Source organism: Diabrotica virgifera, chromosome 9 (genome assembly GCF_917563875.1).
Source record: "Diabrotica virgifera virgifera chromosome 9, PGI_DIABVI_V3a".
NCBI lineage: Eukaryota > Metazoa > Arthropoda > Insecta > Coleoptera > Chrysomelidae > Diabrotica > Diabrotica virgifera.
Genome location: NC_065451.1, coordinates 68,506,750 through 68,533,913, shown reverse-complemented (window position 1 = coordinate 68,533,913; position 27,164 = coordinate 68,506,750). Strand labels below are relative to the sequence as shown.

Here is a 27,164-nt window from a genome sequence, read left to right as displayed (position 1 = left end):
TCAGTGATCCATGGGTTAAATAAGCGATGAACTTTTTGGCAAAAACATACAATTAAAGTTGTCGTCTTCCAAATGTCGAATATTTTCAAGAGGCTAAGCGGGAGTGTTGTCTAAAATCAATATACATTTCACCTTTTTAGGCGGTATTTCCAGTTTCTTCTCTTGAAATTTTCTCACTGCAGGTACAAATTCTTTAAAAAACCAATTTTTAAAAATATCTGTGGTGAACCATGCCTTATTAGAGCTATAACAATATGAAACAGGCAGATGATGCATTATATCTTTGACAACTCTAGGTTTACGAGATTTGCCAACAATTATAGCAGTCAATCCATGCGATCCATCGGCATTAGCATTAAATAAATCAGTGCCGAGATCCTGTCCTTGCCGATTTTTCTTCCAGAATTCGATTTTTCATTTTTGTTATTCAATTTTTTTTACATATGATATAATTTTTTGTCCGTTATATCCGAAGTCCGTTAAATAGAGGTCCGTTCTATCGAGGTTTTACTGCATTTGAAATATTATAATATACAAAACGGTGACAAATGTCAATAAATGATTTTAGACAGAGCATTGCTCTAAGTATGTTATAAATAGATGAAGTAGATGTCCGGAAAATGATAACAGAAAGCATATTTCACAAAAAGTTGCTCCAAAAGATCGTCGAAAATGTGTAGAATGTTACGCGAAAATAAGCGCTGAAGAAGGCAGAAAAACAGCTCAGAAGAAGGGACCAAAATTAAAATTTTCATGTAATGCATGTAATAAGTTTTATTGTTTGTTATGTTTTTTTGATGTTCACCATTATTCTGTATAATTAATAAAAACTGTTTGTATTATTTAATTAAAATAAAAATATTTTTTCGTAAATCCTTAAACCTTTTTTGAAAAATTTTTAATCATAGTGAACACATAAAAAGTGCCGAGCTCATTCACTATAGTTGATTTTTTAACCAGGAGGAGCAAACTAAAAAGACAGATTCACACCCAAGAAAGTCACTAGAATAATAACCAAATACATCTTCTTTTTTGGTTGATCTAGTCGACCCTCAACGGTAATTCATAAATATTATATTAAATAAATACTTCGCTAAAGAGTTCCAAAAACAACTGCTTTTTATATAAAAGCAGACTAACAATCTAAAAATTAAAGGAATAACACAGAAAACACAAAAATCGCCGATATAACTTAATTAACCTATGAAACGTCACTAGTGTCAAAATTTGATAAATGCTATTAGTGTCAAAATTTTATAACAGTGGAGTAAACTTGCCTGCAGTTGGACCAATTACAAACAAGCAATACAGCGCGGTAAATTTGAATCACTCCTCTTGGTTAAAAAACAAACCATAGTATGTATTGCCTGCCAGGCCCTTCTAGTCCTGTCGCCAGTGGGGGTACAACGGACTCCTTGCTTCAGATGGACTTACCCAAGTTTTTTTTGTGTATTTTGGCCCGTAGAACACGAATTTTTTGGGTAACAGTTGATCCGGATGTCGATAAGATTGTTATAGACAAAGAACTTGAGGAATTACATAACAGCAATTTCTCGCAAAGCAAAACAATTTTTTGTATTTTTTGGGCCATTCTAACCAAAAAATGTTCCTACAAGTTTTTTCGTAGGATGCATAGTTTTCGAGATAAACGAAGTTGAAATTTCAAAAAATTGAAAAATTGCAGTTTTTGAACCCGAATAACTTTTGATTAAAAAATAAAATAGCAATTCTGCTTACCGCATTTGAAAGTTCAGGTCAAATTATATCGGTTTTAATTATTTGCATTGCTAAAAATTTATTATTTTATTGTTAAACAAAGCTATAATCACCTAGTGCTTGAGTGATGTTTTCAATGATTTCTCATTTAAAATCGAACGAGTAGGTGGAGTAGGTAAAAGTGCAAGCGAGGCTATTTCTACGTAGCATGCATTAAAACGCATGTATTAGGCACGGGAAACACTATGTGTTTGTAGCTTTTTTTAACAATAAAAAATAAAGTTTTAGCAATGCAAATATTCAAAACCGATATAATTTGACTTAAACTTTCGGATGCGGTAAGCAGAATTGCTATTTTATTTTTTATTCAAAAGTTCTTCGGGTTAAAAAATTGCAATTTTTCGATTTTTTTAAAGTTTAACCGCGTTTATCTCGAAAACTATGCATCCTACGAAAAAACTTGTAGGAACATTTTTTGGTTAGAATGGCCCAAAAAATACAAAAAATTGTTTTGCTTTGCGAGAAATTGCTGTTATGTAATTCCTCAACTTCTTTGTTTATAACAATCTTATCGACATCCGGATCAACTGTTACCCAAAAAATTCGTGTTCTACGGGCAAAAATACATAAAAAAAACTTGAGTAAGTCCATCTGAATTAAGAAGGCCGTTATACTCCCCCTGGCGACAGGACTATTCTGTAAAAACTTTCATATAGATAAATGTGTTTCGAAGCACTGTAGTTGGGTTACAGGCTTTGATGTTAACGCTAGTAGTGAAGGTTGCCCTATGGGTATCGGGGCGTATACGACCACAGGATCTGAAACTCAAATGTCGGGTGTCATGGCGATTAACGTGTTAAACGCATTAACATTCCAATAAATATCAATTAAAAATTACAATTTTTTCATTAAGCTTTTGTTCGAACTCTACCCTTTAACTCTACCCTTTAACTCTACACAATACATCTAATGTTTTCTTACAGTTTTATTGTAGGTTTCTTCCAAGAAACAACAGTTTATGTGGTGTTCACGTATGTATTAAATTACTTTTCCAAAAACAGACAGAAAAACTTTTTTGAGGTAAAATATTATCGCAAAGAGTGCAATGTTCTTATTTTAAGGCTTAATGTGTTTATTGTGAGTGTGCGTTAAAAATTATCCTGTATATACACCAAAAGGATTCCTCCGTCGTCAAGGAAAGATAATTTGTAGGCAGATAGACCGACTGCACATGAAAGCGGATGATCTAAAATCCAACGAAAATACACAGGATGTATCACTTGTAAAATGTTCGTTTATTTGTTTATCAGTTTAAGGATTCTTTAATGGTTTAGATGGATCTAGCGATTTAGTTAACCTATGGAGTAATTTATAATTGAAAACATAAGTTTATGAGGAGTTTAAAGGTATTGTCTCATTTTCTTCTATTTTTAGTTGTATACCATGGAGTCTGATATTTTTTCGGTTTCTCGTCCAATAACTAAATTGTCGTTCTATATTTCCCTTTAGTTTCGTCAACACTCATAACAGTCTGCCCTCTTGTGTTTAATTTACGCGTTGATTCCATTCGTTAATCAAGTTTTGCCAGTATGATGTGATTGTTGTTGTGTTGATATATTGTTTGCACCAAAGCTTAAGGATTTTTGCTCTCTTAAGCCTTTATATAAGTTTCTAATTTGGCCAACAATATACTGGAGTTTTCAGTTAAATAAAGCAACAAGATCATATTCTATTGTCATATATGGGTGGCTGTCCCACTACTCTTTTCACTCTACTAAACTTATGTTTAATTTTGCTTCACTAAATCACTGGATTTGTCTCGGCCAGGCTATGCAGACATCTTAATTATTGTCTTTTAATTTTTTTCATCGAGTTAATACTGGCAGTTAAACTAGGTGATTCGCTTCTTTGACTCAGCCAATTTTGTGTTTAAACGCAGAAGTTGTGAATATAGTCCGTTCGCTTAACTCAGACACAACTGGCTAGTGATTTTAGTAAGTAATTTTGCCAATTTGGTGAAATTGGCAAAAAAATAATTACTAAATACTTAATTACTAAATAGTTAGTAATTTTGACAATTTTGGCAAAATTGGCAAAAAACAAAAAAACTACCTACTAAAATCACTAGCCAGTTGTGTCTGAGTTTAGCGAACCGACTGTATTACTGTATTTCAGATTTTCGTGCAACAGAAATGATCCATGTAAAAACAGGAATTACATTCAATAAAAGTTTTTTCTAAATACAATTTCAATTTATTTCTATAAAATTAAGTGAAAAATTGATCTATGGCTTTCAACAGGCATACAATATTTGAATAAAAGTTTTTTTTTCTTATTTTCACTTTTGTTATTCTTAGCGTCCAGAAAATTTTTAGTTATGTTTGTAAGTTTTCTAAGAAATACATTTCAAGATTATAGCTATATCAGCCCCCTTAACTTTTTTCCTCAATATTACCTTTATTTGAAATTTAATTCATGTCATGTTCAAATGGTTTATTCCAATTTTCGGGACATACTTCTTCCTGGTAGCAAATAGAGATTTTATTAGCGACCTTTTTTAATTATTACACTACTGGATTCAGTGTACAGTTGTCCCTTGATAATCCGACAGGTATGGGACCAAAGGGGTGTCGGATTACCAAAAGTGTCCGGATTACCGAAAGTGATTATATATTTGGCATTGTTTTGCTAGCAGTAGCCTTCACTATTCTTAAATTTTATGAGTAAAATGATACCCAGATTAATAGGCAAATGAAACATCCATTTCGGCTAACTAAAACATGTTTATATTAAAAGAAATATGGAAGCTAATACATTTAATTCATGTCGCGACAGGTTTCAGTATAAGCAGACACGGCGGCGACCTTGACGGGAGGTGCGTCGGACTACCGAGAGTGTCGGATTGCAAAACGTCGGAGTATCAAGTGTGTACTGTACTTCCAAATAGCTCTTTTTCTTCGTCTGTTTTTCTATATGCCTCCGGTAAGTTGTCGTTCCATCGTTTTCGTGATCACTGACCATCTTCTCTATTTTCAACTACGAAAAAGTATCATATCTGAAAATTTGAATTGACATTTAAGTTTTGTCCGGAAATACATATTTTATTATTTAATATTTAAATAAAAAATGGTTGAAATAATTGGTCTTAATCTAAATTGTTTGTTTAACCGATACAAAAGATGAATGTTACGTATAATATGAAATTAATATCAAAATTTCGTTATGCCCCTTACTAAATTCGTCGAATTTGGCACTATAGCTCCTTTGACTCGCCTTTTGTGGTAATCTACTGGACTTGATCGTATTCCCACTCATCTGCTTTCCCAGTTCTTACCATAAGCCTAACGGGTATTGAGTAAGTTTGATATTAATTTTTACAATAATATTAAATCTTCTGTTAAAGGCACAACAATTGCTTGTACTATTAATGTAAAATTTGGCATCTGTCAGCAAATCCATCCACAGGAAAACATATATTATGTATTCCCCTCGGTTCATTGTTTACTACAGTACGCCGCAAAATAAACAGTAGATACTGAAATGAATATTGAAATGTTTATGATTATTTATACACTATGTCCCTGTAAGTTGTATCCATATGGAAAACTTTTCAACTAAAACTTTTCGTTTATAAATTTGCAAAAGTCTGTGTGTTATTGCGTTGCCGCTCCTGCAATACTTAGAGCAGATGTATCGATGGATTCTTATGTAGTTTTGTCTTCTGAATCCAAATCTGAAAACGGCATTTCGATATCTCTAACCGTCTTCGAAATAATCGACCTCAAAATCTAAAATGTGACGTCACAATCCGGTTATTTCCTACCAGGCACTAAACGTCAGCTGAAATCTTTGATTAGGAAGTAGGCCACGGTTCTTAGACATTACTACGGTTGCCTAAATCGACTAACCAATGAACATTAAGGGTGAGATTACGTCACGAGAGTTTACTGTCATTTGAATCGTAATATGATTTTTTTCGAATCCTGAGAAAACCAAGTATTTTAGAAAAATTTAAACGCAGGATGCAAGATTACATTATTACCGAGGGCGGAAAGCCACTTAGAATAAACAAGCAGATTCTATTGAATGAAATATTTGAAATTAAATATCACACTTCTCTTTTATTTTCAGCCCTGTAACTTATTAAAATAAACATTATAGAAGTTTTCAGGGTCTTTCAGCCCTCGGTAATAATGTAGTCTTTCATTCTGAGTTTAAATTTTTCAAAAATATTTATTAGTTTTCTCAGGATTCGAAAAAAAAATGAATACAATTAAAACACATTGAGAATTTTGACATGCGTCAAAATTTTTGCATTAACTCAATGTAAAATTCTGAACTGTTGAATTCCAGCTTCCCTAATAATTATTTTACATCAAAAGACAGAAACTATTTGTAGAGGATTGAAATCTGTATTGGAAATAACTGTTAAAATTGGTCTACGTAATTAAACATATTATTCCAAAATTTTGTAAAAATGTAATACATTTTAGTTTTCAGCCCAAACTTAGGCCACACACAATGCAATATTGTTCACATTTTTGAACTGTCAATATTTTTATTTTATCATCTATTGTTTAAAAACAATACAGTTGTTAAGATACCCTCAGTTGCGGAGAAAGGATTAATAATAAAGGTTTTTTATTCAGTCAATGGTGTGAGCACTGTCAGTTAAATAGTAACGTGTGGCCTTACTTTTACACGCATACCTGTTGTGGCAAATGTATCATATTTTTCAAAATTTTGGAATGCATTTAAATCGTAGAACAATTTTAACTTTTGATTTTAATACAGATTTTAGTTCTCTACAAGTATTCTCTCATGACTTTTGATGTAAAATAATTAGGTAAGCAGGAAATCAACAATTTAGAATTTTACATTGAGTTTCCTATGGCCCTTTTTACGATTCACCACCCGGTATAAGATAAAATGTGTACTATTTGTCTTATTATTTCATAATAACACAAATAATACACATATATACACAATAACGCACATTCAATGATCGAAAATCATTTAAAAATATGGGAATGTAAACTCTTGTGACGTAAAGTCAAAAATATAAGTCTCCCCACCACCGTCGGACAAGACAACCGCAATAAAGTCTAATAACCGTGGAAGTAGGCTACTTTTTTAATCTGAATTTGTTACGCAAAGCAAATGTTATTTTTTATATTTGAGTTTGACACTTCGTGAATGTCAAACTAAATTTTAAATTATTTAGCTATTAATAAAATATAAATGACATTTTATAGTGAATTGAATTATTATATAAAATAATATGTGTAATAAATGTATAAAAATTCAATTTGAGTATATTTTGAAAGCAATAATACATATTATACTATATTAATAATGAATCAGTAGAAACGATTATATTATTTAAATTTGGTAAATTATAACTCCACTCGACCAGCGACCAGCGCACACAACTCAAAACACAAGTACGCAAATACGGTTGCGTGAAGCGTGGCGCAAAGCTGTGGAATTTACGAGACTCGCTCGGTCTGTAGATCCAAGTAAAGTTCATCAGTAAAAAGTATCTTTATCATGTATGTATTATTTATTTTACAATATTGGAAAATTGTTATTTAAAATGTGGTTTGGAATAAAAAAGTATGTTCTGATATATGAAATTACATCCTTCTAATGGAAAAAAATATTTGACGAATTTTCTCAAATTATGGATACCAACATCATTTTCATTTATAACTCTTGTATTTTTAATTTGACGAAGAAAAGTTATTCTTCATAAAAATCTCTTCTTGGTCTAAGATTTATGATTCAACCATCATGAATCAAATTTTATTAATTTTATACGAGGTATGTAAAAAAATATGAATTTCGAGTAAAGTATCTTATAGTTCACAACATTTAAATTAGAATGATGTACTTGCACGTTAAAACATAATTTTAATTCTAAACAGCTTTTCGTAATACCAATTTTCTATATTATGAATTTAAATACGTATACAGGGTGGTGAATCGAAAAACGGGCCATAGGAAACTCAATGTAAAATTTTAAACTGTTGAATTCCTGCTTCCCTAATTATGTTACATCAAAAGTCATGAGAAGTTATTTGTAGAGGATTGAAATCTGTATTAAAAACAGAAGTTACAATTGTTCTACGATTTAAACACATTCCAAAATTTTGAAAAATATACTTAATGTATTTACCGCAGTAGGTATGTGTGGGCATGTTAGGCCACACGTTACTATTTAACTGACAGTGAGCACACTATTGACTGAAGAAAATATCTTTATTATTAATACTTTCTCCTTAACTGAGGGTATCTGATCAACTTTATTGTGTTTTAAACAATAAATGATAAAATAAATAAAGAAATTGACAGTTCAAATTGTTAATATAATAAACTTATTGTCACCGAATGCAATCTTATACACATTATTGCACTGTGTGTGGCGTAACTTTGGCGTATTTCTCTGAAAATTGTATTATATTTTTACAAAATTTTGAATAATTATTGTTCGTAGAACAATATTAACAGTTGTTTTCAATACAGATTTCAATTCTCTACAAATAGTTTCTTATGACTTTCGATGTAAAATAATTAGGGAAGCAGGAATTCAACAGTTTAGAATTTTACATTGAGTTTCCTATGGCCCGTGTTCCAATTCACCACCCGGTATAAACAAAGTTTTCGTTATGATAATGCTCGCATTTTCAACTTGTTTATTATTAATTTTACGAAAAAAAGTGATTCTTCATAAAAAGCTCTGCATGGTCCAAAACCTAAGATTTAGCCATAAAATATCAAATTTTTTGAATATTATACGAGGTATGTCAAAAAGTTTGAATTTCACTCAAAAGTAAAGTAGCTTTATTTTTCACAATATTGAAAGTTGCTATTATGAAAAGTTGTTTGGAATTAAAAACTGTATTCTAATATGCAATTACATCCTTCTAATTGAATTTTTTTTTTTTGAAAAATTATGGATAAATAACATTATTTTCAGTTATTTTAATTCAGAAAACTCTTATTATTAATTTTACGAAATTTTATACGAGGTATGTCAAAAAATATCAATTTCGCTCAAGAGTAAAATAGTTTATTTTTCACAATATCGAAAATTGTTATTATGAAAAGTTATTTAGAATTAAACACTATGTTTCAGTATGTAATGTCATCCTTATAATTGAAATATGTATTCTGAACTATAAAGGTACAGCTGGTTCATAAAAAAACTTATACGACTCTTAGTAAGATTTGATTATTTTGAGCAGTGTATTTGATTGGTCTGACATTATATTATATTTATTATGACAGACTGTCAAAGTCAGTTAAAATAAATAAACAAACAACTGATTACATATTTATGTTAATAAATTGTAATAATTATTAAGGTCTAAATTTTTGTATTATTTTGAAAATCTGATAGTTTTAGAATATAAATGATAGTTTTTACATAAAATATGGTTGTTGTTATCATTTTTATTATTATTAAGGAATAAAACAATGACTTACCTCAACAATATATTAAAGCAAGAATTGTAACCAAATTAAAAGATAACTGGGCACTATCAGAGGCAACAAAACATTTTAACATAAGCAGAACCACAGTTTTTCTATTAATAAAAAATGGAGGGAACAAGAAACTCTCGAAAGAAAGCGAGTGTCTGGAAGACCAAAACTATACTAAATTTAGGTACAGTAGAACGTCAATAATCCGGATTAATTGGGACCGGACCCCATTCGGATTATCAAATTATCCGGATTATCAAAATTACCTCAAAAAAGGCCAGTATACACATTAAAGTACAACAAACGTTTTAAAATTTAATGTTTTATCTTGTACAGTAAAGTGTCTAGAGGTGAAATTAATCAAAACATTTTTTTATGTTTAAACACTGTATTGTAATTAATTTATAATAGCACCATGTGTACAGTAAAGACATCAGACACTATTTGGGATTTAAAAAAATTGTGTAAAATATTTTTGAACTGCGGTAGAGGTTCGTTTTTCGCAGAGAAGTTCTTAATTTATTTTAAAAGAATCAGATATTTTTGCTGGATACAAATCCGGATTATTGACGGTCCGGATTTTTGACGTCCGGATTATCGACGTTCTACTGTATGTAAAAATAAAATTAATATTTTGTAATAACTCCATCAGCAGTGATAACAGCTTGTAGTCTTCGGTTCATCTGCGTGAAAGGAACTATGAAATTGTCTTCTTCAGAGAGTTCTTCCCAAACCTTGCTTTCTTTCGCGAGTTTCTTGTTCTTTCCATCTTTTATTAGTATTAAAAACGGTTGTTCTGCTTACGTTAAAATGGTTCGCTACGGCAGATAGTGACCAACCATCTTCTAATTTCGTTACAATTCTTGATTTTAGTTCTTTGCCAGCATGTGGAGCCATATTTTGAGGTTGAACAGAATAAGTTATCTGACAAATTTAAGATTTGGCAGTGACATTGACAGTATGTAAATAATAAGTATTTATCCTTCAAAATACACTGCTCAATTTTCTATAAAATAAGCTTTAAGAGTCGTATCAGTTTTTTTTGGAACCAGCTGTACTTTACTTTGGATCTAAATTTATCTTTTTGACATACCTCGTATAAAATTTATAAAATTTGATATAAGATTTTAGGTTTTAGACCATCCACAACTTTTTATTAAGAATCACTTTTTTTCGTAAAATTAATAATAAAAGAGTTATCAGAATTGAAATAACTGAAAATAATGTTAGTTATCCATAAAATGTTTCAAAAAAAAAAATTTTTTTCAATTAGAAGAATGTAATTTCATATTAGATTTTAGTTTTTAATTCCAAACAACTTTTCATAATAGCAATTTTCAATATTGTGAAAAATAAAGCTGCTTTATTCTTGAGTGAAATTCAAACTTGTTGACATACCTCGTATAACATTCATAAAATTTGATATTTGATGGTTAAATCTTTGGTTAAATTTGATGGTTTTGGTCCATGCAGAGCTTTTTATGAAGAATAACTTTTTTTCGTAAAATTAATAATAAAAAAGTTTTCCATATGGATACAACTTACAGGGACATATTTAGTATACATGATATAACCTAAAGTTCATAGACGGATGCTGAAGATACCCTGGACAGCAAGAAAAACTAATGAAGAAGTACTAAGGAGGGTAAACAAAGATAGAGAACTGCTATAGACCGTTAAATACTGCTATAGACTCTGACATATAGTCAGAGGAAGTCGATATATAATATTACAACTGATCTTTAAAGGCAAAATAGAGCGCCGTAGAGGTGTAGGAAGAAAACAGGTTTCTTGGTTAAAAAACATTCGTGAATGGACTCGGAAATCAAATGCAGAACAATTATTCCATACTGCACAAGATCGAGAAGCCTTCGCAATGGTGATCGCCAACGTCGGATAATTCTGGTACGGCACGTGAAGAAGAAGATGTAGCCTACAAACATCGGAATGGGACGTTTCATCGCCGCCGTTTCGATGCCGCCGGTTCATCGCCAGTCCATTTCATCGCCGTCCGTTTCATCGCCAGTTAGTCAGCTGATTTTGTATTATGGGAGATGACACGACAAGACGTTAAATTCAGTTCAAAACTTATGACAAATAAAAAGATAAATTTTTTTATTAATTTACTGTTCTATTTCTACTTCCCCTAAATTTGATACTAAATACAGGGTGTAACAAAAATACAGGTCATAAATTTAATCACATATTCTGGGACCAAAAATAATTCGATTGAACCTAACTTACCTTAGTACAAAAGTGCACATAAAAAAAATTACAGCCCTTTTAAGTTACAAAATGAAAATCGATTTTTTCGAGTGTATCGAAAACTATTGCAGATTTTTTATTTAAAATGGATATGTGGCATTCTTATGGCAGTATCATCTTAAGAAAAAATTATAGTGAAATTTGGACACCCCATAAAAAATGTATGGGGGTTTTGTTCCTTTAAACCCCCCCAAACTTTTGTGTACGTTCCAATTAAATTATTATTGTAATACCATTATTTAAACACAATGTTTTTAAAACTTTTTTGCCTCTTAGTACTTTTTCGAGAAGTCAGTTTTTATCGAGATATTTCGAATATTTGTCAAATCCACCACATATTTGTATATGGTTAAGTACGATTATGGAGACTTGGTAATAATATGAACATATATTTATGATTTACATTTTTAGGGATATTTTGAACCATATTAAAAAAGAAGTCACATCTCGATAAAAGGTGCCTTTTCGAAAAAATACAAAGAGGCAAAAAAGTTTTAAAAACACTGTGTTTAACTAATGGTACCGCAGTAATATTTTAATTGGAACGTACACAAACATTTGGGGGGTTTAAAAGAACAAAACCTCCTTAAATTTTTTATGTAAACATATTGAAAAATAAGCCTCAACTCGATAAAAACTGCCTTATCGAAAAAACAATAAGAGGCAAAAAAGTTTTAATAATATTGAATTTAACTAATGGTACCACAATAATAATTTAATTTAGACGTACACAAAAGTTTGGGGGGGTTTAAGGGAACAAAATCCCCATAAAATTTTTATGGGGTGCACAAATTTCACTATAATTTTTGTTTAAAATGTTCCTGCCATAAGAATGCCACATGTCCATTTTCAATAAAAAATCTCCAATAGTTTTCGATATATTAGAAAAAATCAATTTTCATTTTGTAAATTCAAAGGGTTGTAACTTTTTTTATGTGCATATTTGTACTAAGGTAAGTTAGGTTCATTCGAACTAATTTTGGTCCCAGAATATGTGATTCAATTTATGACCTGTATTTTTGTTACACCCTGTAATATAAAATTCGTAGTGTTAAATTATATTTTATATTATAAAAGTTTATTATGTATTATAAAATAGACCGGGAAAGGATCTGCGAAAAAACGTCTATTTTTGGATGTGAGAGGTTGCATTCGGATTTTTGCAGATAAAGTTAGGTGACACCTTCAGTAATAATAATTGACTTATGCTCCTTCTCAAATATGCCCGGAACATTAATAAAAAAATTAAAGTATTTAAAAATTTCGAAAAACATCGATTTTTTTCTGCTTTCTTTGCTTATAACTTTAAAACGATTCGTAAAAAATGTCTTAAGGTATTACCTTTTCTGCAATATAGCAATAAATACAAAATAAGGGAGCAAAATAATTCTGTTGTTATTCAATATTTTTTAACCACTTTGGTGTCACTTAGAACCTTTGTAATTCGCTTAGGAAATTCTTTGTAACATACTTAAATCGTGTACCAAATTTCATTAAAATCGACCTAATAAATTTTGCATAATAAATTTGCAATCTAAATGTTTTTAAAAAAGTTCAAATTTTTTAAAATCTTGAACGAAAAGTAGATCATTTAGAAGTTGGCTAATTTTTTAACATATAAAGCGGTGCTCTACCTATCTAATACACTTTACAGAATTAAAATCGGATTTTTTTAAGGGGCCTCAGCAATGTTTTAAATTTATAAACAATTTTTTGGCTTATAAACAAATAGCTTTGTTTAATAATAAAAATATTAATTTTTAGCAATGCAAATAATTAAAACCGGTATAATTTGACGTAAACTTTCTCGATTTTTTGAAAGTTCCACCGCGTTTATCTCGAAAACTATGCATCCTACGAAAAAACTTGTAAGAACATTTTTTGCTTAGAATTACCCAAGAAATACAAAAAATGTTTAATTTTGCAAAAAATCGATGTTATGTAATTCCTCAAGTTCTTTGTTTATAACAATCTTATCGACATCCGGATCAACTGTTACCAAAAAAATTCGTGTTCTACGGGTCAAAATACATAAAAAAACTTGGATAAGTCCATCTATCTAAATAAAGGAGCCCGTATCACCCCCTCCTGGCCACAGCACTAATTTGTTTATAAGCCAAAAAATTGTTTATAACTTTAAAACATTGCTGAGGCTGCTTAAATAATCCGATGTCAATTCTGTAAAGTGCATTAGATAGGTGGAGTACTTCTTTATATGTAAAAAATTGACAAATATTTGTATGTTCTAGTTTTTGTTGTGCAAGATTTTAAAAAATTTAAATTTTTTAAAAAAAGTTTATATTGCAAAATTATTATGCAAAATCTAGTAAATCAATTTTAATGAAATTTGGTGTGTACGGTTTTAGCACATTACAAAAATTTTCTAAGCGAATTAGGAAGGTTCCAAGTGTAACCTAAGTGATGGAAAATCATTGAATAAGGACAAGCTTGTTTTGCCCCCTTATTTTATATTTATTGCTATTTTGAAGCAAGGGTGATAAATTAAAACATTTTTAACCAATCGCATCTGATAGAAAATTTAATTCTTTGTTTTATTCCTTTACGACTTTGTTCTAAAATGAATAGTTTTTAAGTTATAAGCAAAAAAAGTAGAAATAAAAACGAAATTTTTAAATATTTTATTTTTTTTTATTAATGTTCCGGGCATATTTGAGAAGGAGCATAATTCAATTGTTATTAACGAAGTTATCACCTAACTTTATCCGCAAAAATCTGAATGCCACCTCTCACATCCACCTAAAAACAGATCTTTACTAGTCTAAAAGTCTATTAAAAGATTAAGTATGGCAACGGGAATGGTCATATCTCGCATTTCCTAGAATTCCTAATACTAAAAATAAATAATAAATGTAACTGTCGAAAATTTAATGTTGTTCTGAAGCTATTTTCTTGTGGCATTTTTACAATTTTAGCTATTTATAATGGGAAATAAGCCACAATATTATTAAAAAATGATTTTTATTAACGTTTCGACGCCCAAATCGGGTGCCGTTGTCAAAATCAGTAGTATTTTGTATTTTGACAACGGCACCCGATTTGGGCGTCGAAACGTTAATAAAAATCATTTTTTTAATAATATTGTGGCTTATTTCCCATTATAAATAGCTAAAAATGTCGAGAATTTGTCGAAAATTCGGAAATATATCAGTTAGCGATTAACTGACTGGCGATGAATGGCGGCATCGAAACGGCGACGATGAAACGTCCTAGACCCTACAAACATTACTCACGACGACGTTCCCGATAAAACAGATGTTAAAAATGCCTTCTGGCACGAAAAAAATCTTTAATTCTAATTCGCAATTCCGGAATGTCAGACGGTGGATCGGTCTGCCCCCTTCAGCATTCCCTATATGTATATTATCCATGTTAACCATCCTGCTGAAACCATTGTTAATTTTAGACCAGTAAGGATCTGTTTTAGGTGGATGTGAGAGGTGGCATTCAGATTTTTGCGGATAAAGTTAGGTGATAACTTCGTTAATAATAATTGATTTATGCTCCTTCTCAAATATGCCCGGAACATTAATAAAAAAAAATAAAATATTTAAAAATTTCAAAAAATTTCGTTTTTTTCTACTTTTTTTGCTTATAACTTAAAAACTATTCATTTTAGAACAAAGTCCTATAGGAATAAAACAAAGATAATTAAATTTTCTATCAGATGCGATTGGTTAAAAATGTCTTAATTTATCACCCTTGCTTCAAAATAGCAATAAATATAAAATAAGGGGGCAAAACAAGCCTGTCCTTATTCAATTACTTTCCATCACTTAGGTTACACTTGGAACCTTCCTAATTCGCTTAGAAAATTTTTGTAATGTGCTAAAACCGTACACCAAATTTCATTAAAATTGACTTACTAGATTTTGCATAATAATTTTGCAATCTAAACTTTTTTTAAAAAATTAAAATTTTTTAAAATCTTTCACAACAAAAACTAGAAGATACAAAGATTTGTCAATTTTTTTACATATAAAGAAGTACTCCACCTATCTAATGCACTTTACAGAATTGAAATCGGATTATTTAAGCAGCCTCAGCAATGTTTTAAAGTTATAAACAATTTTTTGGCTTATAAACAAATTAGTGCTGTGGCCAGGAGGGGGTGCTACGGGCTCCTTTATTTAGATGGACTTACCCAAGTTTTTTTTATGTACTTTAACCCGTAGAACACGAATATTTTGGGTAACAGTTGATCCGGATGTCGATAAGATTGTTATAAACAAAGAACTTGAGGAATTACATAAAATCGATTTTTCGCAAAATAAAACATTTTTTGTATTTCTTGGGTAATTCTAAGCAAAAAATGTTTTTTTTTTTCGTAGGATGCATAGTTTTCGAGATAAACGCGGTGGAACTTTCAAAAAATCGAGAAATTGCAATTTTTGAACGCGAATAACGTTTGATTAAAAAATAAAATAGCAATTCTGCTGATAGCATTTGAAAGTTTAAGTCAAATTATACCGGTTTTAATTATTTGCATTGCTAAAAATTAATTTTTTTATTATTAAACAAAGCTATTTGTTTAGAAGCCAAAAAATTGTTTATAAATTTAAAACATTGCTGGGGCCCCTTAAATAATCCGTTTTTAATTCTGTAAAGTGTATTAGATAGGTAGAGCACCTCTTTATATGTAAAAAAATTAGCCAACTTCTAAATGGTTTACTTTTTGTTGAGAAAGATTTTAAAAAATTTGAACTTTTTTAAAAACATTTAGATTGCAAATTTATTATGCAAAATTTATTAGGCCGATTTTAATGAAATTTGGTACACGATTTAAGTATGTTACAAAGAATTCCCTAAGCGAATTACTAAGGTTCTAAGTGCCACCAAAGTGGTTAAAAAATATTGAATAACAGACTTATTTTGCCCCCTTATTTTGTATTTATTGCTATATTGTAGAAAAGGTAATACCTTAAGACATTTTTGACCAGTCGTATATCATACAAAATTCAATTATCTTTATTTTATTTGTTTGTTCCAAAACGAATCGTTTTAAAATTATAAGCAAAGAAAGCAGAAAAAATCGATGTTTTTCGAAATTTTTAAATATTGTAATTTTTTTATTAATGTTCCGGGCATATTTAAGATGGAGCATAAGTCAATTATTATTACTGAAGATGTCACCTAACTTTATCTGCAAAAATCCGAATGCCACCTTTCATATCCAAAAATAGACGTTTTTCGCAGATCCTTACTGGTCTATTAAGCTTAAGACCGTTTTCGCGACATTTTCCGTATGACCGAAAATAGTACTGCACGATAAAATTTTTTGCAAAACTGAGGACCATCTTGAATCACCTAACATTAACAACACATTCACATACGTTGTAACGACATTCGGAAACCACTCAGTATGTTTCGGCGCATGACCCATACAAATTTGAGACATACGCATTTCAGTACTGTTTATTTTGCCGCATACCGTATTTCATGTATGAACATCATTGTCAATGGTATGCAAAAAATAACAGCCCAGGACCTCGATTTTTGACCCTTCGCTTCGTTATCGAACGTATTTGCTTCGTATCTGTTTAGTGTACAGATAGCGAATGATGGATAACGAAGCGAACGGTCAAAAATAGAGGTCCAGGGGCCTGATTCTAATTCATTTCGAGGTCGCAATTTAATTTTGACTCCGCCAGGACAGTCCCAATGTATTCGCGGTGTGCAAGTACTTGCAAGGGAATTGAGAAACGATTGTGCGCGAATAGCGGAGAAATATTGCAACTTTCTTAAATAATTCATATTGTCAATTAAAATTGTCAAATTGACGTACATTTCATATCTACTGTCATTGAAGAAGGAAAATTATATGTTGCTCCACAATATTGATATAATATGCAATTATTATACAAAGGTAAATTTAATTAATTGTATTTTGCTTGCAGTACTGCATTTTAATAACTAATTTTATTTACTACATACAATTGTCTACGTTTTAATAACATAACCTAATTCTTATTTTTTCTTTTATTATTTTTTTGTACTATGGCCTTGACAATTATCCAGTAACCAGGACTAATATAATTGGACAAAATAATTAAAAGTGCGAATAAAGTTGCAGAGCGTAGAAATAGGTGTCGCTTTGCCGAACTTGCACGGTCCCAATAGCGATTATTATTCATTTCGATATTAGTTCCAACTGGGGATATTACCGTTATCATTTTGACACTGCTCAGAATTTGGGTTGGTCCTCCTATTTATTGGATTGATTGGCTACGCAACCACCGCAACATTTGTTGATAGTCTGGAAAAATTATCGAAAAAATTCCATTTTTGGGAAAAGTTATTTACCAGCTATTTTATTGCTAAAATCGAATCTTAAGATTGCATATATTAGTAATATGGGGTATGACAAGTCCGCAGAAAGTGTGTTATTTTATTTATAAACAAATTAGTACTCCTAAATCTTCTATTTTTTCTATTAGTGCTCTGTAACTCCTAAGATTTTTCCTTTAAACCAAAAACACTCCAAGAAAAATTCACCGTAATTTAGTTCTGCACAAAGTTTTTTTTTCGATTTCCTTCAACAAAAATTTTACTGGGAAAATTCGAGTTTTCTCAAAAAAATCTGCAATTTTCAATTAAAATTTTAGGGAAGTAATTATTTATCAGTGGATTCAGGAAAGGACACAACACACAAGACCATATATTCACCATGCAACAAGTAATAGAAAAAGCTTTAAAGAAAAATAAAGAAATATATCTGAGCTTTATAGACATGGAAAAAGCATTCGACTCAGTCAAAAGAAAAGATATATGGGAAAGCCTAAAGAAGAAGGAAGTAAGTGAAGAATTTATAGAAGCAACAAAGAGTATATACATGAAAACAACAAATACAGTAAGAATGTTAAATATGGCAGAACCATTTGAAACAACTCAAGGAGTTAGACAAGGGGGAAGTCTAAGCCCAGTGCTATTCATAAATGTAATAGATGAGATAGTGAAAGAATGTAAGAAAACTTACAAGAAATACTGCATCGGTTGGAACAGAATGCAAATGATAAACGCTGAGATGTGTATATTTGCAGACGACATAGTACTAATTGCGGAAACAGCAGAAAAACTGAAATACAACTTAGAGAAATGGAACCTAGAAGCAAGCAAATACAACTTAAACGTAAACAAAGAGAAGACTCAGATAATGAAAATATCAAGGAAACAAGGGACGGAAGATCAAATAGAAGTAATGATAGACCAACATCAAATAATACAGACAAATTCATACAAATACTTAGGAACAGTAATCAACAACAAAGGAGACATAGAGGACGATCTAAACAACAGAATGGAAATCACAGGAAAACTATTCCAAGCACTAAATAGAGGATTCGTTAATAACAAAGAAATATCAACAAAGACCAAGATGACAATATACAAAACAATATATAGACCTACGGTGACATATGGAGCAGAAAATTGGATATTAAACAAAAGACATCAGAGCAGAATACAGCTAGCAGAGATGAAATACCTCAGAAGAACGATCGGAGTAAAAAGGTAGAATCAGAAATGAAGAAATAAGAGAATGATTCAAAATCAAACCGATACTCGACTCAATCAAGGAAAAAAATTGGCATGGTTCGGACATCTAACCCGGATGGACAATAATGGACAAGTGAAAAGAGTGTGGGACGCCAAACCAATAGGTAAGAATAGAAGAGGAAGACCCATTAAAGAATGGAACAGTGACATTTCGCAGATACTGCAGAGTAAGGGTAAGACTTGGCAGGAAGCAACACAGATAGCATCCAATAGGAAGGAATGGAGAAAGTTTATTAAGAACTAGGGCAATAATTCAGAAGATTGTAAAATATTGTAATTTAATGAATTGTATTATAAATGGCCCAACACCGAAATGTACAAAATGGGTCTACTGATTAAGTAAAGTAAGTAAATTATTTATCAATATTTAAATAAATTGATGACACAAAAGATTTTTTTATAGTAGATTATATATCAGGAGGCCGGCGACAATCTAACCAATAGTTTAGTAAGAATTAAAATGTTAATTAAAAAATTTCGGTCGAAATAATAACCAGAAAGATTATGATACACTAAAATAACTGCGATTTTCGTATAAAAAAGCAGTATACTTATTCAACGTACTTTACATAATGGAAATTGGACTATTTGAGCGGTCTCAGGAATGTTATAAAGAAACAATTTTTTGGCTTATAAACAAATAGAATCTCTCAGAAAATATTAGATTAAATTAAATTTAGTCAAAGTTAACGCTTTTGAAAAGGGCACGGCTTCTGTGCCCTTTTCGAAGAAAAAAAAATTGAATTGCGAGGAGTGGTTCCAGGTATAACCGGTCAAATTTGACCGGCATGGGAGAGAGTTATAAACAACAGGATTTCAATCTTTGAACCATTACCTTTTTATTCTGGTCGTCTTTGTACATACAAATTTTCATATCTTCAAGACACTCATAACAAAAAAGATTTATGTCACCAAGTTATTTAATTATTGATAAATAGTTACTTCCCTAAAATTTTAGTTAAAAATTAAATATTTTGTTTGGAAACCCGAATTTTCCGAGGAAAATTTCTGCCGAAGGAAATCGGAAAAAATATCTATGTGCAGAATTAAATTACAGTTAATTTTTGTGTGAGTGTTTTTAGTTTAACGTTAAAGTCTTTTGAGTTACAGAGCAATAATTGAAAAAAAATTTCGGAGCGCTAATTTGTTTATAAACCAAATAGCACACTTTCTGCGGACTTTGCATAGCTATATTACTAATAAGATTTGATTCCAGCATGTTCAGCAATAAAATAGCTGGTACATAATTTTCCTTATTTTACACTAATTTTCCCAGATTATTACCTTACATCTTTCATTGAGTTGATAATTCACATTGTGGAAATTCTCAATTATTATATTTCTAATTTAATACTATTTTATCTAATTCCTCCAAAACTAGCAAATTTCCATAAAACCCAGCCATATTAATACCTTTTGCTTTAGTTTTCCTTGCAAGAAACAAACAAAACACATCTAAACTAAACCTAACCTCGCTTTCGGCCATTCATTCATGTCCGTGTCACAATAATTTCGACTCGAAATTATCAACCACTTTTTTGGAGTCGCAATTAATTTCGTTAAGTCGCTATTTAATTTCGTTAGTTCAACTAAAATTCACAAGGCTCGCACAATCGCATTTCAACGTGGCCATATTGATTGCGATTAGTTTTGAGTCGAAATTTGAATTAGAATCGGGGCCCAGTCGGGATCTTGATCACAAGTGGACTATAGAATTTTTTCCAGCCGTGGACTATAATATTTCCAAAAAGAAAAGAAAAATCAAATTGAGAATTTGTTTATACTGTTGTAATAAAGTTGTAGTTTAATGTTCGGCAGAATCCTGTAGTCATGTGTCAGTCTGGATAGGTAGCAGCATTGTAAAGAACTCTCTATCTGATATTACTAATATAGTTTTGCGGTAATATTTTACTTTTTGTAAATAATTTAATAATAAGTACTTATTTACTTAGCAACATTCGCAACATATAATGCAACTATAGTAGCGTGAGCCTGGAGTTATTGTTCACTTTAGTGTTACCTGACCAGCTTAATTTGGTACTTGTATTGGTAGATGCATGCAAAGTGACGAAATAATACGTAAAAAGTTAATACGTTTATGGACACGGATCTGTGGGATATTTCAAAGTTATTTAACATGTTGAGCACGACGTGGCATGGCCCCTCTTTCCTGAAATTTTCCTCCGTTCTTCTGACACGGAATTCGCTGATTAACGACCTGAGAGGCCTTGACTTTTCCTCCCCTGTCGGATCTTGGCTGTCCAGGGCGACGATCAGTAACGCCGTTGTTGGTTTCGCACACCATGATGATTGTACTAGGTATATTCTTAGGGAACTTTGATATAGTAGTTTCCCATTGCTTTCTACATCCTTAGCAGTTGACCATGCTTTTGGTTCATCCACCTTCGGGATCAATTTCTCAACCCGATGACAAAAGGGTATCTTACCAGTTTCCAACTCTTCCTCCCAAAGCCATTGGCCAGCAAGTGGGGGATTGCTTATACCGGTAATGATTCGGTGAATTACCTGTTGGTTTACGAGAGGTATTTTATTTCCCTCCTACCTACAAGTAAACCGGGTCGGACATTCCCCTATCCTCCACATGGGGTCGCGGTCTCTAGGGGTTACCTAAGAGCTATTAGCCATGGACTACTAATATTTTGCATTGGTAACATTTTATGACACAAGGAGTTAACGGAGACAGTAACAGGAATGGTTACCAGAATAACAAACGAGGAAGTGGCTCAAGCGCTTCAAAAAATAAAGAAAGGAAAAGCAGTCGGACCAGATGATATTCCTGAGGAAGTATGTAGAGCAGTGGGAGAGACAGGAATAAGTTGGCTAGCAGGTCTATTTAATAGAATTATGGAAGTTGGACAAATGCCAGACGAATGGAGAAGCAGTATATTAGTACCTGTCTACAAAAACAAGGGAGACATACAGCAATGCACAAACTACAGGGCTATAAAACTACTTAGCCACACCATGAAAATATGGGAGAGAGTAATTGATAGACGGATACGTGAAGAAACCGAAATATCCGATAATCAATTTGGCTTTATGCAGGGCAGATCAACAACAGATGCAATTTTCATTGTAAGGCAACTGATGGAAAAATACAGGAATAAAGAGACCGACGCTCATATGGTATTAATCGATCTTGAGAAAGCATATGATAGAGTTCCTCGAGAGATTCTGTGGTGGGCACTCAATAAGAAAGGAGTCCCTGGCGAATATGTAAAGATTGTGAGAGATATGTATGAGGGAGTAACGACTAGTGTTAGGACAGGTGTGGGAGAGACTGATAAATTTCAGGTGAAAGTAGGATTGCACCAAGGATCGGTGCTTAGTCCTTATTTATTCTCATTAGTTTTGGACCAGATAACAGCTAAACTACAGGGTAGTATTCCATGGTGCCTAATGTATGCTGATGATGTAGTGTTAATAGGAAATAGTGAAAGAGACTTAGAACAAAAACTGGAACAGTGGAGACAAGCTCTGGAGGAAAAAGGTTTAAAACTTAGTAGGACAAAAACAGAGTATTTGGAATGTTCATTTAAAGATGGAGTCACTACAAATAAAATGGTATATTTGGATGGTGAAATGATTGTGAAAAGCAATAGTTTTAAGTACCTAGGATCGGTATTACAGAGTAATGGAGAAATAGATGGAGATGCATGCAGTAGAATTAGGGCTGGATGGATGAAGTGGAAAGAAGCGAGTGGTGTGTTGTGTGACAGAAAAATTCCAATGAAACTGAAGGGAAAATTCTATAAAACAGCCATAAGACCGGCTATGATGCACGGAACTGAATGTTGGGCAGTGAAAAAGAAAGAGGAACAACGAATGCATGTGGCGGAAATGAGAATGTTTAGATGGATGAGTGAAGTGACAAAGAAGGATAAAATTAGAAATGAGTATATTAGGGGGAAGTCTAGGTGTGGCACCAATTGATGCCAAAATTAGAGAGCATAGGTTAAGACGGTTTGGTCATGTTCAACGTCGAGACGTTAATCACCCAATACGAAGAATAGCTGAAGTGCAGATTCCTGGAAGGAGTAGGAGAGGAAGACCAAAGAAGACCTGGGGGAGACGATAAGGCAGGGCATGTTGGTAAAGGGGATTAACATTGATATGACCCAAGATAGATTTGTGTGGAGAAATGCAATCAGGGAAGCCGACCCCGCATAGGGATAAGGTAAAGAGAATGATGATGAACATTTTATGACACAAATGGCGCCAAATTCAAATCTTGCTTGAATTTTGGCACGCTCTTCAATTGTCTGTGTCCTAGAATAATGTCAGTTACTGAGCATCTGCACTTCAAGTATCAAAGTACGTTTGTCAAGGTACCCTACTCAAGGAATTTAAATAGTACTACCAAAATAAAAACCGTTTTTTGGGTTTATTTGCTACAAAAATAACGGCGTACGGACAAATAATCCGTGGACAAATAATCCCCAAATATATGATCCCGGACAAAAAAATTCCTATCAAATAATTCCCACAAATCTTTTTGGACAAAATATCTCCACAAAAAAATCCCCAAAAAATATTTTCTGTCGAATAGTTCTCAAAAGTTTTCCCGTGAACGCAATCGACGAAAATGTTTTTCAGCCTCAGTGCATGAGCGTATACCAATTGCCATGAAACCGCTTTTCGGCACGAAAATACTGATTAGCAATTAAGATTAAGCATGAATTGTAATTTCGAATTCCAATTTCCCATTCCAACTGGTTTTCCCCAGTGCGGATTCATGCCGAAAACTTTTTCATGGAAAGAGAGTATGAGTTTTTTTCAAAAATCGTGGAAAGAATGTGGAATTAGCTAAAACTGTCGGAATCATGTTGTAATTATTCGCTTAAATCTTTTTTCGTGCTCTGCTGTGAATAACTCTGTTGAAAACATTAACTTTTCGTGATGATAGCTGCTGGTGCTGGAATCGATAATTTTTATTGTAATGCAAAAAACTTGTTGCTTTATTGTAAATTTTACTTCAAAAATATTTGGTCTTCAGTTTTAATTCCATGCAAGCAACATTTCAAAAACCTGCTTAAAAAGCTATGTCAAAAACCCGTGGTATGCGTTTTCATAAAAAAGCTAAACATTCGTAATAGCTAATGTGACCAACTCCCAATACTGTCGAATTCGGGACAAGGCTGAAAAAATGCCTGAAATCCGTGAATTTTCAATGAAAATCGGGCCATTTTTTTAAATATAGAACTTTAATACCATATAATTACATTTTTGTTAGTGTGTGACGTTTCGACTTCCAATCCGGAAATCATTCTCAAAAACGGAAAAATTAGAAAATCAACTGATGTTGGATTTCCATGTAAATATAACCGGAGATTAAAATAAAAATGTAATTGAATCGGTCATTGTGAAAACAATCTAAGTCCAATTTTGGGTAAAATGACGACGCTTTTCGACGCCATGAAATTTACATTTAAACATATAAACATTTAAACTTGTTTTGTCTTTCAGAAAGATTCATTTATAACCCATAATACTTATATAAAATATAGTATTATCTCGGAATATCCAACTATTATTGAAAAGATTTTTACGTTTCCTGAAAAATTTACACATTGTAACATGTATTGTTTTCGCAATGGCCGATTCAATTATTATTACAACAAATTGTGGCTTAATCCCATCAAAATATAGTTGTCAAACATGCCACAAGAAAACACGTTCAGAACCTTTTAAGGTTGATTACTTCTTACTACCATATTTGTCAAACGATTGAATTTGCTTAAAAAATAATTTTTGTTTATCTTGAATGATTGTCTTTCCAGAAGACGATAATTAAAAAACAGAAACCAAAAAAGTTCACAGTTTGAGTTTTCATAGAACTATAATACCACGATATAAAATGCATACGTTTTGGATGTGGTATTAGTATTACACTCTAGAAATTGTCATTTTTTTGTCCCGATTCAATTTGATGTGAATTTTTAGAAGAATAATGTATTCAAAATTTAAAAATAGAATTTTACCAAAACATTGAAAATTCGGATGGTCCGGAAGCCTTGTCCGGGACGCCGGGACACGACTTCGTAATTCGGCCCATGTCCCAGATTTTTCGGACTAGTGGGTCATACTAGAATAGCGCAAAAAATCTCATGAATGTACACAGCTCCTCAATTACGTTTTTTAAAAACTGGACATCGAATACAAATGCCCTTAATTACATTCCCCATATTTTCCTCAGTCTTTTGTCATGTAAAATTTGAAGTTTTCGGCATGAATCCGGACTGAGGAAAATCAGTTGGAATAGGAAATTGGAATTCGAAATTTGGTAATCGAAAATACAATTTACGCTTAATCTTAATAATTGCTAATCATTATTTTCGTGCCGAAAAGCTGTTTCATGGCGATTGCTATACTCTCATGCACTGAGGCTGAAACACATTTCGGAATTTTTTTGTGGGGATATTTTGTCCAAAACAATTTTTTGGGATTATTTTACCGGAATTTTTTGTGGGAATTTTTTGTTCGGGGATTATTTGTGGCGATTTTGTATCCGGTATAATTTGTCCAGGGATTATTTATCCTAGGTTCAAAATAACGCCATCATGCAAAGTTATTTTTATATTTTATTTCCCCTTTTGATCATTTCCTGTAACAATTTTTTATGTCTCAAGCCTTGCAGGAAACTCGATCATATCTTCCATTATTTCTTTTATGTTGTTTTCATGTTCAGCTCGTAATGTAAGAAATAAATGAATTTAAATATAAACAATTCTTTTGTCTCTATTCTTTATCTTTATTTATTATTGGTTGATAAAACCACGAAGTTTTTAAAGGTTGAGTATGACTGTCTAATGTTTAAAAATATCTAATGGTAACTGTTCAAGTGATGCGGAGTACTTCATTTTTTAACTGTCATATTCTTATTTATTTATAGTGCAGTCACTGAGGGTGGATATTACCTATTACCTCCGATTTCGTTAAACTCACATCGATTTTCATGAAAATTGGTGAGTGGTTAGAGGATACCTCGAGGAACAAAAGTGACATGGTGCCAACTTGCACTTTTACCCTGAGGGTGGATGCCACCTTTTCTCGTGGGTGAAAATTATTTTATTAAAATACACCATAAATCGATGAGGGACAAATTTTAAGTAAAATCTGTTAATAAATTAATACGTATGAGTTACGTATTTTAGTTTTCGTGAAAAAAATGCATGTTTTAAAGCGGTTTTTTCATAAATATCTTAAAAGCTATACCTAATTTTTTACAAAATAGTTATTATTACCAAAATTGAGGCTAATAAAAATCGAATAAATTCCTGGCGTAAAAAAAAGATTTTAACATTAATTCAAATTGAGTTATAGGTAATTGAATGTAATTTTTTTCGGCGAGTATTCAAATCTAATTATTCAAGCTTAAATAATAGGAAAACAACGCGTTTCATAAAAGGTAGTGGATAGGTTCATAAAATATACTTACCAAAAACTTATCAAAGTATGTATTCAGAATACCTATTAAATTAACTCCAGAAGAATTTGATAGCATCAAAATTTATGCTCCAAAAATTTAATTTAAAAAAAATGTTACATGTCATTTTGCATTTACCATCACACCTATTAAATGAACTCCAGAAGAAGTTGATAGCATCAACATTTTATGCTTCAAAAATTTAATTTTTCCAAAAAAATGTTAAATGTTTTTTTAGAATAATTACGTTAATTTTTATGATATCAGGTTCTTCCAAAAACCTTTTGAAAGGTAATTTTAATGGCTATAAAATCATTAAATTTAATCTTTTAAATTCCTTATTTTTTAAGGTAAGAGGTTAAAGGGTCCCGGTTACTTGGTTCTTGCAGTTAAATTTAGGCCTTAAACATTTCTATCCCGGATATTTTTTATCCTACAAAAATAATAAAAAAAGTAAAATTTTTCTTAAAATAACAAATTTCATTCTCTATAATTTTTTACGTTTATCAAGTATTTTTGGAGTTATTATCAAAAGAAAATGAAATTTACGAAAGATTTTAAAAATTCTGATTTTTTAAATCATATTTTTTTTTTTTTTCAAAAATATGTATTCTAAACTGGTCAATATTTTTAAGGTCATTACTTATGCTAAACTAAAGAAAGTCTTATAGGGATTGCT

The 27,164-nt window shown here is 31.5% G+C and overlaps 1 protein-coding gene across 2 annotated transcripts in view; it reads left to right on the top strand.

Annotated features, from left to right (window-relative positions):
- LOC114339275 (poly(A) polymerase type 3) overlaps window positions 1-3,962 on the top strand; it is a 131,848-nt gene extending 127,886 nt beyond the window's left edge. The window contains exon 9 of one of the 2 annotated variants that reach the window (XM_050661711.1): window positions 2,711-3,962. The gene's annotated coding sequence lies outside the window, so the exon portion shown is untranslated. Of the gene's footprint in view, window positions 1-2,699 lie in introns of both variants that reach the window. The other variant, XM_050661709.1, reaches the window with a different exon arrangement.
- Window positions 3,963-27,164: the final 23,202 nt, after the last annotated feature.